The sequence below is a fragment of the Bos grunniens genome, chromosome 25, assembly GCF_055505025.1.
Source record: "Bos grunniens cultivar Pamir isolate PY7600 chromosome 25, Bosgru_T2T1.0, whole genome shotgun sequence".
Taxonomy (NCBI): domain Eukaryota; kingdom Metazoa; phylum Chordata; class Mammalia; order Artiodactyla; family Bovidae; genus Bos; species Bos grunniens.
The window spans coordinates 20,487,880-20,499,567 of record NC_141189.1 but is presented as its reverse complement, the minus strand read 5'-3'; the positions used below and the strand labels follow the sequence as shown (position 1 = coordinate 20,499,567).

General features: G+C 40.7%; 1 long non-coding RNA gene across 1 annotated transcript in view; it reads left to right on the top strand.

Moving 5' to 3' along the window:
• LOC147345236 (uncharacterized) overlaps positions 1-11,688 on the top strand; it is a 111,352-nt gene that overhangs the window by 35,736 nt on the left and 63,928 nt on the right. Inside the window, exon 2 of the long non-coding RNA XR_015154617.1 lies at positions 9,241-9,364. This is a non-coding gene — a long non-coding RNA (uncharacterized LOC147345236). The remainder of the gene's footprint in view (positions 1-9,240; positions 9,365-11,688) is intronic.

The following is an 11,688-nucleotide window of genomic DNA, read 5'->3' as shown; positions in this document are numbered from 1 at the left end:
TTATACTCTATTAAAAGCTGTTACAGGATAATGACTATAATTCCCTGTAGTATACCATAGATCCTTGTTGCTTATCTATTTTATACATAGTAATTTGTGTCTGTTAATTCCATACCCCTAATTTGTCCCTCCTCCGCTTCCCTCTTCCGTTTGGTAACCACTAGTCTGTTTTCTATATTTGTGAGTCTATTTCTGTTTTGCATAAGCATTCATTTGTATTATTTTATAGATTTCATATACCTGTGGTATACTGCATTTGTCTTTATCTGACTTATTTCACTAAGCATAATATTCTCCAAGTCCATCCACATTGCTTGCTGCAAATGCCAGGATTTCGTTCTTTTTATGGCTGAATACTATTCCATTGTCTGTGTGTGTGACATCGTTATTCATTCATCTGCTGTGGGCACTTGAATTGCTTCCCCGTCTTGGCTATTATAAGTAGTACTGCTACTATATTGGGGTGCATGTATCTTTTTGAATTAATGTTTTTGTCTTTTTCTGGATATATACCCAGGAATGAAATTGCTGGGTCACATGGAAGGTCCAAGTTTTGAGAAAATGTTCATACTGTTTTCCATAGTGATTGCACCAGTTTGCATTCCCACCAACAGTGTACCAGGGCAGCCTTTTCTCTATATCCTCTCCAACATTTAGTATGTGTAGACTTTTTTTTTAATTTGTAGACTTTTTGATGACCAGCCATTCTGACAGATGTGAGGTGATATCTCATTATTGTTTCGGTTGGCATTTCTCTAACAATTAGTGATGTTGAGCATCTCTTCATGTGCTCATTAGCCATCTGTATGTCTTCTTTGGAAAAATATCTATTCATGTCTTTTGCCCACTTTTTGATTGCCTTTTTTATTTAATGTTGAGGTGTATGAGCTGTTTGTATGTTATGGATATTAACTCTTGGTTGGTCACATCATTTACAAATATTTTCTCCCATTCTGTGGATTGTTTTTTTCATTTTGTTGATGGTTTTCTTTGCTGTGCAAAAGATTTTAAGTTTAATTGTATGCCATTTGTTTAATTTTGCTTTTGTTTTGCCCAAGGAGACAGATCCAAAAAAATATTGCTATGATTTACGTCAAAGACTGTTCTGCCTGTGTTCTCTTCTAGAAGTTTTATGGTTTCAGGTCTTACATTTAGGCCTTTTCTTTTTTTTTTTAGTTATTGTTGTTTTAAAAGTTTTTTTTTTAATTATGAAAGTATAATGGTAAAAAATCTGCCTGCAATGCAGGAGACCCAGGTTTGATCCTTGGGTCTGGAAGATCCCCTGGAGAAAGGAATGGCAACCCACTCCAGTATTCTTACCCAGAGAATTCCATGGACAGAGGAGCCTGGCAGGCTACAGTCCATGGGGTTGCAAAAAGTCAGACACAACTGAACAACTAACGCTTTCAATAACACATTTACAGAAGCCTTGGAAAATATCGAACAAGATTACATATAATCCCACTATGTATTACAAATATTTTTTAAGTAGATAAATTAAGATTTCTAATTGGAGTTTCAATATCAATCACTCAAAAGTTAATAGAATGAATATACAGAGAAGGTGGCTCAGATGGTAAAGAATCTGCCCACAGTGCAGGAGAACCCTGCAATGCACGAGACTCAAGTTCGATCCCTGGGTCAGGAAAATCCCCTGGAGAAGGAAACGGCAATGCACCCCAGTATTCTTGCCTGGAGAATTCCACAGACAGAAAAGCCTGGTGGACTACAGCCCATGGGGTTACGAAGATTAGGACAACTGAGTGACTAACAGGAAGGACAGAGAAGTAGAAGGATATGTAGACCTGGAAAGCACTATGAACCAATTAAGCATAATTAAGATTTATACAATTTTCACACAACAGTAGCATACAAATTCTATTCACATTCCCATAAGCTGTAAACTAGGAGACACTGGAACATATCCAGGGACATAAAACAAGGTGCAAAAATTTCATAGTCTAAAGGTATTGAAATCATACAGAGTCTATTCTCTTATCACTGTGTAGGTCTTTTCTTGGCAAAATTGGAGTATAATTGCTTTCCCTGGAGAAGGAAATGGCAAATCACTCTAATATTCTTGCCTGGGAAATCCCATGGACAGAGGAGCCTGGCAGGCTACAGTCCATGGGGTCCTAAGAGTCGGACATGACTGAGCATGCACACATAATAATTGCTTTACAATGTTGTGTTAGTTTCTGCTATACAGCAGCATGAATTCATTATATGTATACATATATCCCTTCCTTCTTGAGCCTCCTTCCCATCCTGTTGGGCTTCCCCAATGGCTCAGCGGGTAAAGAATCCGCCTGCAATGCAGGAGACACAGGAGACGTGGGTTCGATCCCTAGGTTGAGAAGATCCCCTGGAGAAGGAAATGGCAACCTGCTCCAGTATTCTTGCTTTGAAACCCCATGGACAGAGAAACCTGGAGGGCTACAGTCCATGGGATCGCAAAGAGTGGGACACGACTAAGCACGTGGACACAGCCCATCCAGCTAAGACATCACAGAGCACTGAGCTCTGCTCCCTGTTCCACAGCAGCTTCCCATTAGCTGCTATTTTACAGATCAGATCAGATCAGATCAGTTGCTCAGTCGTGTCCGACTCTTTGCGACCCCGTGAATCGCAGCACACCAGGCCTCCCTGTCCATCACCAACTCCCGGAGTTCACCCAGACTCACGTCCATCGAGTCAATGATGCCATCCAGCCATCTCATCCTCTGTCATCCCCTTCTCCTCCTGCCCCCAATCCCTCCCAGCATCAGAGTCTTTTCCAATGAGTCAACTCTTCGCATGAGGTGGCCAAAGTACTCTCTCAATTCATCCCACCCTCTCATTCCGTGATGTGTCCACAGTCCATTCTCTATGTCTGCATCTCTATTCCTGCCCCTCAAATAGGTTAATCTGTACCATTCTTCTAGATTCCGTATATAGGCGTAAATACACAATATTTGTTTTTCTCTTTCTGACTTACTTCACTCCCTATGACAGACTCTGGGTTCATCCACATCACTACAAATGACCCACATTAAGGTTTTTAAACCATTTTGAGCTTATTTTTATGTATGGTGTGAGGAAATGCTCTTATCTCATTGTTTTACACGTGGCTAGTCCGTTTTTCCAGCACCACTTGTTGAAGGGATGGATATTTTTTTCTACCTGTGTTTCCTTGCCTCCTTTGCCATAGATTAATTGACTATAGGTGCATCAATCACTTTTGAAGTAATGTTAGTTGTGTATTTGTTTGTTCCCTGCGCCCATCTGCCATCATTAAGGCATAGACTTCATCCATCTTTTTTATCACCATATGCCTAGTGCTTCCTGTGATAATTCAATCAATAAAATTTCAAAATAAATGTACATTAGATATTAAAGTTCTTTTAAGTGTTCCACACACATTAAATAGCATGCAAAAATTACAAATTATCACAAGGACCATAGAAACTCTCTGCTGAACCTAAAGGGCTCAAGTTGGACCTATCTGTCCATCCCCTCTATTCTTGTTTCTACACTGTCCCATGTTTGTGAAGTCACTTCTGTAAGAGAGCAGATTATCATCTTAGGGAAACTGAGGTTACAAGTTCAGGGACTTCAGAGAGTAATTACAAACAGCAACAGAGGAAGTGAGATATGCTTTCTAGGGTAGGGCAATATCAGCCCCATTTTAATGACCTTGACCCTCTCTCATAATTACGCTGTATGTGATCTGTTTATGGAAGATATCCAATTTGTCTGTTTCACCTAGAATTTAATATTGAATTCACAACGTAAGCATCATTTATTTTTCACATTCAGCTATTTTTTTTTTTTTTAAAGAAGTCTTATTCTCCACACACCCAACTCCAGTACTCTTGCCTGGAAAATCCTATGGACAGAGAAGCCTGGTAGGCTGCAGTCCATGGGGTCGCTAAGAGTTGGGCATGACTGAACAACTTCACTTTCACGTTTCACTTTCATGCATTGGAGAAGGAAATGGCAACCCACTCCAGTGTTCTTGCCTGGAGAATCCCAGGGACAGGGGAGCCTGGTGGGCTGCCGTCTATGGGGTCGCACAGAGTCGGACACGACTGAAGCGACTTAGCAGCAGTAGCAGCAGCATTCTCCACACAACTTTTTCAATTTGTAAAGCTAGAATTTTCTTTCACCTAAATTGCTTTACTATTTATTCATGAGAATCTGTGCCTTTTTTTTTTTTTTTGCCCATTCCACTAGACTTGTGGGATCTTAGTTCCTCAAGCAGGGATTGAACCTGGTCCTAGCAGTGAGAGCACCAAGTCTTAACCACTGGACCACCAGAAAATACCCCCTGCCTTCTTTATATCGTACTTTCTCAGCTGTTTCATCATATCATTGCATGGACATTCCGTTTGCTGGTTTTGGGGAAAATTTGTTGCTCTTTGAGTATGTATTTTGTAAATTTCCAGGACTCTTTTCTTATTGCTGATCGTTTTTTGATGATTCTCCTAGGTTTCATGCAAGGAAAGATCGTTTTTGTCTCACTGCCAAGAGCTATACCTTGTTTTGTCTCCATGGTTTTTTGTTTGTTTTTGTTCGAGCTTCCAGAAAAACAACAGAAAACAGCGGTTGCTCATATCCTGGTTCAGCTTCTGACTTGAAAGAGACAAGGTCTGATGTTTTATTGTTAAGGACGATGCTGACTGTTGATCTGAGATTCTTTGATCATCCACTCCTTAATTCATTACATATTTATTGGTCCCCATCCAAGTGCATTGGGTTTGGCAGTATATAGGGCACTGAGCGCCTTGGGGAATGCAGCCTCCATGGCATGGTGCCAGGGGAAGCCAGATTGCAGTGGTTTGCAGAGAGGCATTCGATGGAAACCTTCTTTAACACATGCCAAGAGTTTTCATCAGACATGGATGCTGAATTATTTTTTATTTTTATTGAAGTACACTTGTTTACAATGTTGTGTTAATTTCTGCTGTACAACAGAGTGATTCAGTTATACATATATACTTTTTTAATATGAATTATTTTTTAATGCTCTTTCAGCATTTATTAAATGATTTTTTTCTCATTTGACCTAGAGGGATGACTGAACATATTAATATGTTTTCATTCATTTATTCAAGAAATAGTTGAGTGCTTCCTTATAAGCCAGGCACTCTTCTATTATTGTGATAAGTTGTGATTTTTACAAAATGTAAGCTGTTGTGATATCTTTGCTATCAGTTTGTAAAATATTCAGTGGTTTTTTTTTTACAATACTAGGATAATTTCTACTTAACTGTGGTGTGTTTTTCTTTACATTTTAATCACTAAGTCAAAGACCTTATTATTAATAATTCAAAGGATGCAAAATAATACAAAGACAGAAAGTTCTCATCCAATTTTCCAGGATCCCAAAGGATATTCCCTATTGATAGATATTTCTGGACCTTTTTCTTTTTCAGTTTTAGTAAACTTAAAAAAAAAATCATTTGCAAGCATTTTATGGAGGAGTTTCACATTGGTATTCATGGCTGTGGTACAGATGTCACAGTGGGAGACCACACCTGGCTCCACATCAGGTTGGCATCTCCTGCTAAATGGCACTTTGCTGCAGACCTGCCCCATCTGTTCTGTCTGGGCGACATGGCATTCCCCTCCCCTCTCCGCCCCATCCCCTGCTCTGGGCAAGCTGGGAGCCTTGCAGCAGTAGCCGAGATTCATTTGTTCAAAAGGTATTTACTGAGCACTTATCTAGCTCCATGGAACTCACATTCCAGGCATGGCAAATAATAAACAAAATATATCAAATGTACAGGATGTTAGATGGTGATAATAAGTATGGAGAGAAAGCACGGAAAGGGGGATGGGAAATGTTATTGGGGGAGTTTTGTTTGTTGTTCAGTTGCTCAATCAAGTCCAAGTCTTTGCGACCCTATGGACTGTAGCCCACCAGGCTTCTTTGTCCGTGGGGATTCTCCAGGCAAGAATACTGGAGTGGGTTTAAATTTCCTTCACCAGGGGATCTTCCTGGCCAGGGATCAAACCCGGGTCTCCTGTGTTGGCAGACAGATTCTTTACCACTGAGCCGCCTGGGAAGCCCTATTGGGAGAGAGGGAAGCATAATATTGTGGAAGGCTGAGGGTCTTTGCTGAGAGTTCAGACAGCAGTGGAGAATGGATGATCCACAGCCACTTACCACATTATCCATGAATACCCCAAAACACAGTGTTGAGCAAGAGAAGCAAGGCAATGAGAGGCGTATTCTATAGGATTTCGCTTATACAGAGCACAAAAACAGGAAGAGTGGCCTGTGACATCAAAGTCAGGTTAACAGTTATTGCAGAAGTGAAGGAGTGTTTAGAAGGAGACACAGTGGGAATTCTGTTAATGGTCTGTTTCTTAATCCAGGTGCTCTTAACACTCGCGTGTTCAGTCTCTCAAAATTCATCAGACTGAACATTTGTAATTGTGTGCCTTCTCTATACAAATATTACATGTTAACAGTTTCATTTTTTTTTTTAATTCAAAGTTAGCTATCTCATCGTTGGATGGTACAACCAGCGGAAGGCCCCATGAAATCTGTTGCCTTGTCTGTTTCCCCCCAAACCTGGCACATAACGGGATTCACTACATGTGTATGTTTCAATGAATAAGTGAATCAGTAAACAAACGCACCTCTATAACCTCTAACTGGTTTTGTACCTGGCTTCCCTTAAGCTAATCGTTAGGGAAAACTGAAGCAATGGTTATTTTTGTTGTCATTTTTGTGTTTCATTATTATTTTTATTTTTTAGGTTGTATTTATTTATTGAAGTATAGTTGGTTTACAATCTTGTGTTAGTTTCAACAAAGCGATTCAGTTATATATACATATGTATCTATTTTTTCAGATTCTTGTAGGTTATTATAAAATGTTAATATTAAATTTAGTTCTCTGTGCTATGCAGAAGGCCTTTGTTTATCTAATATATGATAGTGTGTATATGCTAATCCCAAACTCCTGATTTATCCCTCCCCCCTTTCCCCTTTGGTAACCATCGTTTATGTTCTATGTCTGTAGGTGTATTTCTGTTTTGTGAACAAGGCCCTTTGTGTCATATTCAAGATGCCACATATGAATGATATCATCTGATATTTATCTTTTTCTTTCTGACTCACTTCACTTCGTGCGGTAATCTTTAAGTCCATCCAAGTTGCTGCAAATGGCATCATTTCATTCTTTTTCGTGGCTAATATTCCGTTGTGTATATGCACTATATCATCTTTATCCATTCATCTGTTGATGGACATTTAGGTTGTTTCCATGTCCTGGCTATTGTAACAGTACTGCAATGAACAATGGGGTACATGTATCTTTTTGAATTATGGTTTTCTCCAGATATATACCCAGGAGTGGGCATGTATTTTTAAAATTATTTATATGAGAATATAAATAATTTTCTTCTGCTTCTATGAGAATAATAAATTCATTCAGCAGACATTCAAATACTTCTAGGATTTAGAGTCAGGAGATCAAATGAGGACAAAAAGTTGTCCATTGAGTCTGGCAACATGTAGGTTCTTGATGGTGTTGGTGGAAGCAGCTTCACTCTTGTGCATGTAACAGATACCAGACTGCAGAGGTCTAAGGGGAAATGGGATCTGAGGAGCTGCAAACAGCAAATGCTGACACATACTTCCAGTCCTTTAACTCTAAAAGTTAGGAGTGAATTGTGTGGGGTTGACAGTTTTCTTTTTCAGTGTTTGTGTGTTTATCATGAAAAATGAGCAAAACCAGAGCCTGTTTACATGCTAACGCAGGAAATCAGTAGCCAGGAGTTGTTCAGTTGCTCAGTCGTGTCTGACTCTTTGCAACCCCACAGACTGCAGCATGTCAGCCTTCCCTGTCCTTGACCATCTCCTAGAGTTTGCTCAAAGTCATGTTCATTGAGTCGGTCATACCATCCAACCATCTCATTCTCTCCGTCATCCCCTTCTCCTGTCCTCCATCTTTCCCAGCATCAGGGTCTTTTTCTAGCCAGGAGTAGTTCCAGTCGTTTACTTCTGCATTCAGTCTGTCAATCACCCTTGAAGTCCACAACTACTTATTGGTACCTTTTGTATCAGTTCTTGACAGCGGTAAAGAGCAGTGAATAAACTGGACACAATCTCTGCCCTCCTACAGCTTACAATCTATTAAAGAAGAGACACTGAAGACATAGGTGACAGAAAGAATGCTGCTGGCAAGGGTGTTGAATCAAAATACAATAGGAAGAATTAGCATAGGCAAGAGACAGCCTTACAGTGAGACAGTGGTGATACATCTTTTTTTTTTTACAAAGGGATAAGGCTGAAAAATGGATACAAACGTTGCTAAGAAAAATTACTGGTGAAGCAGCATGGTGCATTCCTTTTAGGCAAGAGCGTGGAAAAGTACACAAGATCAGGTGAAACCAGGCAGAGGACAGTAACTTAAGCCAGGCTGTTTGCAGGACCTGGATGCTGGATGAAGACTTTAGAGGTACATAATTCAGCAGCTGCCCACCTTGGTTCACAAATCAAACAGTTGTCAAGGGTGACTCATAAGACCTGTAAATAAGACTGCGTAGATGTCTGCAGAGTCACATCTGACACCAGGATCAGTAAGGCAGCAGCGAAGTTAAAAACCGCATGAAGCTTCCAATGAAAAAAATCTCAGAGGAAAAGCCATACTGGAGAAGAGATGCTTTTCTGACAAGTTTTCTCCCAGAAAAGCATAAGTATTGATTTTTGTTTTAGTTGAACACGAGCTGACGTCATTGGCCTCCCTGTAGGGCTTTATATTAAAAAATGATTGTGTAACTCTCAGCTTAATGAGAACCTCACAGGATGGGAGGTGTAGAGAGACCAAGAACAACCAGGGAGCCAATAGGTCCCTGTTACCCATCTTTTGTGCGATTCCTCACTATTAAAGTGATGAGTTTTTCTTCCTTATGCTCTTTTTCTCCCTCCCCTTCTCTCTCTTTTTATTTTCAAGGTGGGTAATTAAATCCTCAGTAAGTGTAATGCTATTACAGTCAAAATATCAAGTTTGCAGATTATTATTTTTTAAAATATTAATAAAAACAAAGTTTCTCTGTCCTTCCCTTGCATTTGGATAGGCTTTCTTGAGTGGGGGAAGAAAGGGATGGAATTAGTTAGCACCCAAAATTGGCCTATGAATGTGTGTCTTATAGGTAAATCTGTATCACTGGCTGTAATTGGGAGGGAGAAAAAAAAATTCAAAGCAGAGAATCACTAATATGATGCAACCCCTTCATTTCTCAGGTGTGAACACAGGCCCAGAGAGGTGATGTGATTTGCCCTAAGCCATGCAGCTAGTGGCAGAGCCAGGCCTAGAAGCCAGGTGTCCTGGCTCCCAAGACATTCCGCTGCCCGAGGAATGGAACAGGTAGTATCGCTCACACTGGGGGCCATGGGTCAGTCTTTTCAGCTCAGAGCTGCCTGGGGTTCCAACCAAGGAAACCAGAGGAAGCATCAGCTCAAATTGCTGACCACTGAATGACTCAGGGATAAAATTGAAACTGGGTAAGAGACAGAAGGGGAAGTTTGACATGTAACCCTCATAACTCTGAGACAGAGTCCAATGGACTGTGCTCCCAAAGCAGCGGTCAACTTCTCAAGGTGGTTCTAGCTGACCGTATCATGTCCTTCTTCAAATAGCGAGGTGGTGAGTCACCTTCTGGCCATTCTGACACCCACGCTGTCTCCGGTGCAATTCACAGTGTTAGGACAATCAGTGGCCACTTGCAGAGGACAGTTGAGGAGTCGGGGAAAAAGAAAGTGAGGAAGACCAGTTAGGAGGCTTCTGTAGGGACCCAGGAGGGAGATAATAAGGAAAGGCTGGCTGGTGGGATCTGCTGGATCAGGGTGACATCACCTGGGTTCGTGGCTGGGAAAACTGGCCAGCAGTGATAGTGGAAAGGTGGGCAAAAACTGAAATGTACATCCAAATGGGGAGGAAAAGAGTTCCTGCTTTCATATGTCATAGGGTGTTCTTAAGACTAGCATGGATAAAACCAGAACTACCTGTGATGCTATAAGTAAGATTTATTCTGTATATATAAACCTGGGTACTGGTTACTGTTAACATGTATTGACCCCTCTGAGGAGTCTTAAGTCATAGTTTCCTTTTCCTTTATAGTGATTATTTATGGAGCACCTACTGTGTGCCAGGTTCTTTTCTGAGTACATGGTATATATCAAGTCAGCTAAATATTGAATACTCTTGTCCTCATGGAGCTCATTCAGAGAAAAGTGGCCACAGAAGTCAGTCTCTTGGGAAAAACAATAGGCGAAGACAGCTGTGAGAGAAATAGCTCATTGAGATGGTATTGATCAAAGTAATAGCCAGAAAGAATAGGGTGAGTTTTACTGGCTCCCTCAAAGAAAGATTTTTTTTTTAGTTTTACTATTTCCTCTCTGATTTGGATACTTTTTATATCTTTATCTTGCCTAACTGCTCTGGCTCTGGTGGTTCAGATGGTAAAGAATATGCCTGGAGTGCAGAAGACCCAGGTTCGATCCCTGGGTCAGGAAGATCCCCTGGAGAAGAGAATGGCCACCCACTCCAGTATTCTTGCCTGGAGAACATCATGGACAGAGGAGCCTGGTGGGCTACAGTCCATGGGGTCACAAAGAGTCAGACATGACTGAGATACTTTCACTATGACATTAGTACTGTGTTGAATAGGAGTGGTAAACTGGGCACCCTTATCTTGTTTTTTGCTCTTAGAGCAAAAGCTTTCAACTTTTCACTCTCTCTTTTTTTTTTTTTTTTTAATTTTTATCAGAGTATAGTTGCTTTGTAATGTTGTGTTAGTTTCTATTGTACAGCAAAGTGAATCAGCTACCCATGTACATATATCCCCTCTTTTTTTTTTTTTCTTACTTTACAATATTGTATTGATTCTGCCACACATCAACATGAATCCGCCATGGGTGTACACGTGTTCCCCATCCTGAACCCCCCTCCCACCTCCTTCCCCGTACCATCCCTCTGGGTCATCCCAGTGCACCAGCTCCAAGCATCCTGTATCGAACCTGGACTGGCGATTTGTTTCTTATATGATATTATACATGTTTCAGTGCCATCCCCCCAAATCGTCCCACCCTTGCCCTCTCCCACAGAGTCCAAAAGACTGTTCTATACATCTGTGTCTCTTTTGCTGTCTTGCATACAGGGTTATCATTACCATCTTTCTAAATTCCATATATATGTGTTAGTATACTGTATTGGTGTTTTTCTTTCTGGCTTACTTCACTCTGTATAATTGGCTCCAGTTTCATCCACCTCATTAGAACTGATTCAAATGTATTCTTTTTAATGGCTGAGTAAGACTCCATTGTGTATATGTACCACAGCTTTCTTATCCATTCATCTGCTGATGGACATCTAGGTTGCTTCCATGTCCTGGCTATTATAAACGGTGCTGCGATGAACATTGGGGTACACGTGTCTCTTTCCCTTCTGGTTTCCTCAGTGTGTATGCCCAGCAGTGGGATTGCTGGGTTGTATGGCAGTTCTATTTCCAGTTTTTTAAGGAATCTCCACACTGTTCTCCACAGTGGCTGTACTAGTTTGCATTCCCACCAACAGTGTAAGAGGATTCCCTTTTCTCCACACCCTCTCCAGCATTTATTGCTTGTAAACTTTTGGATAGCAGCCATTCTGACTGGCGTGAAATGGTACCTCGTAGTGGTTTTGATTTGCAT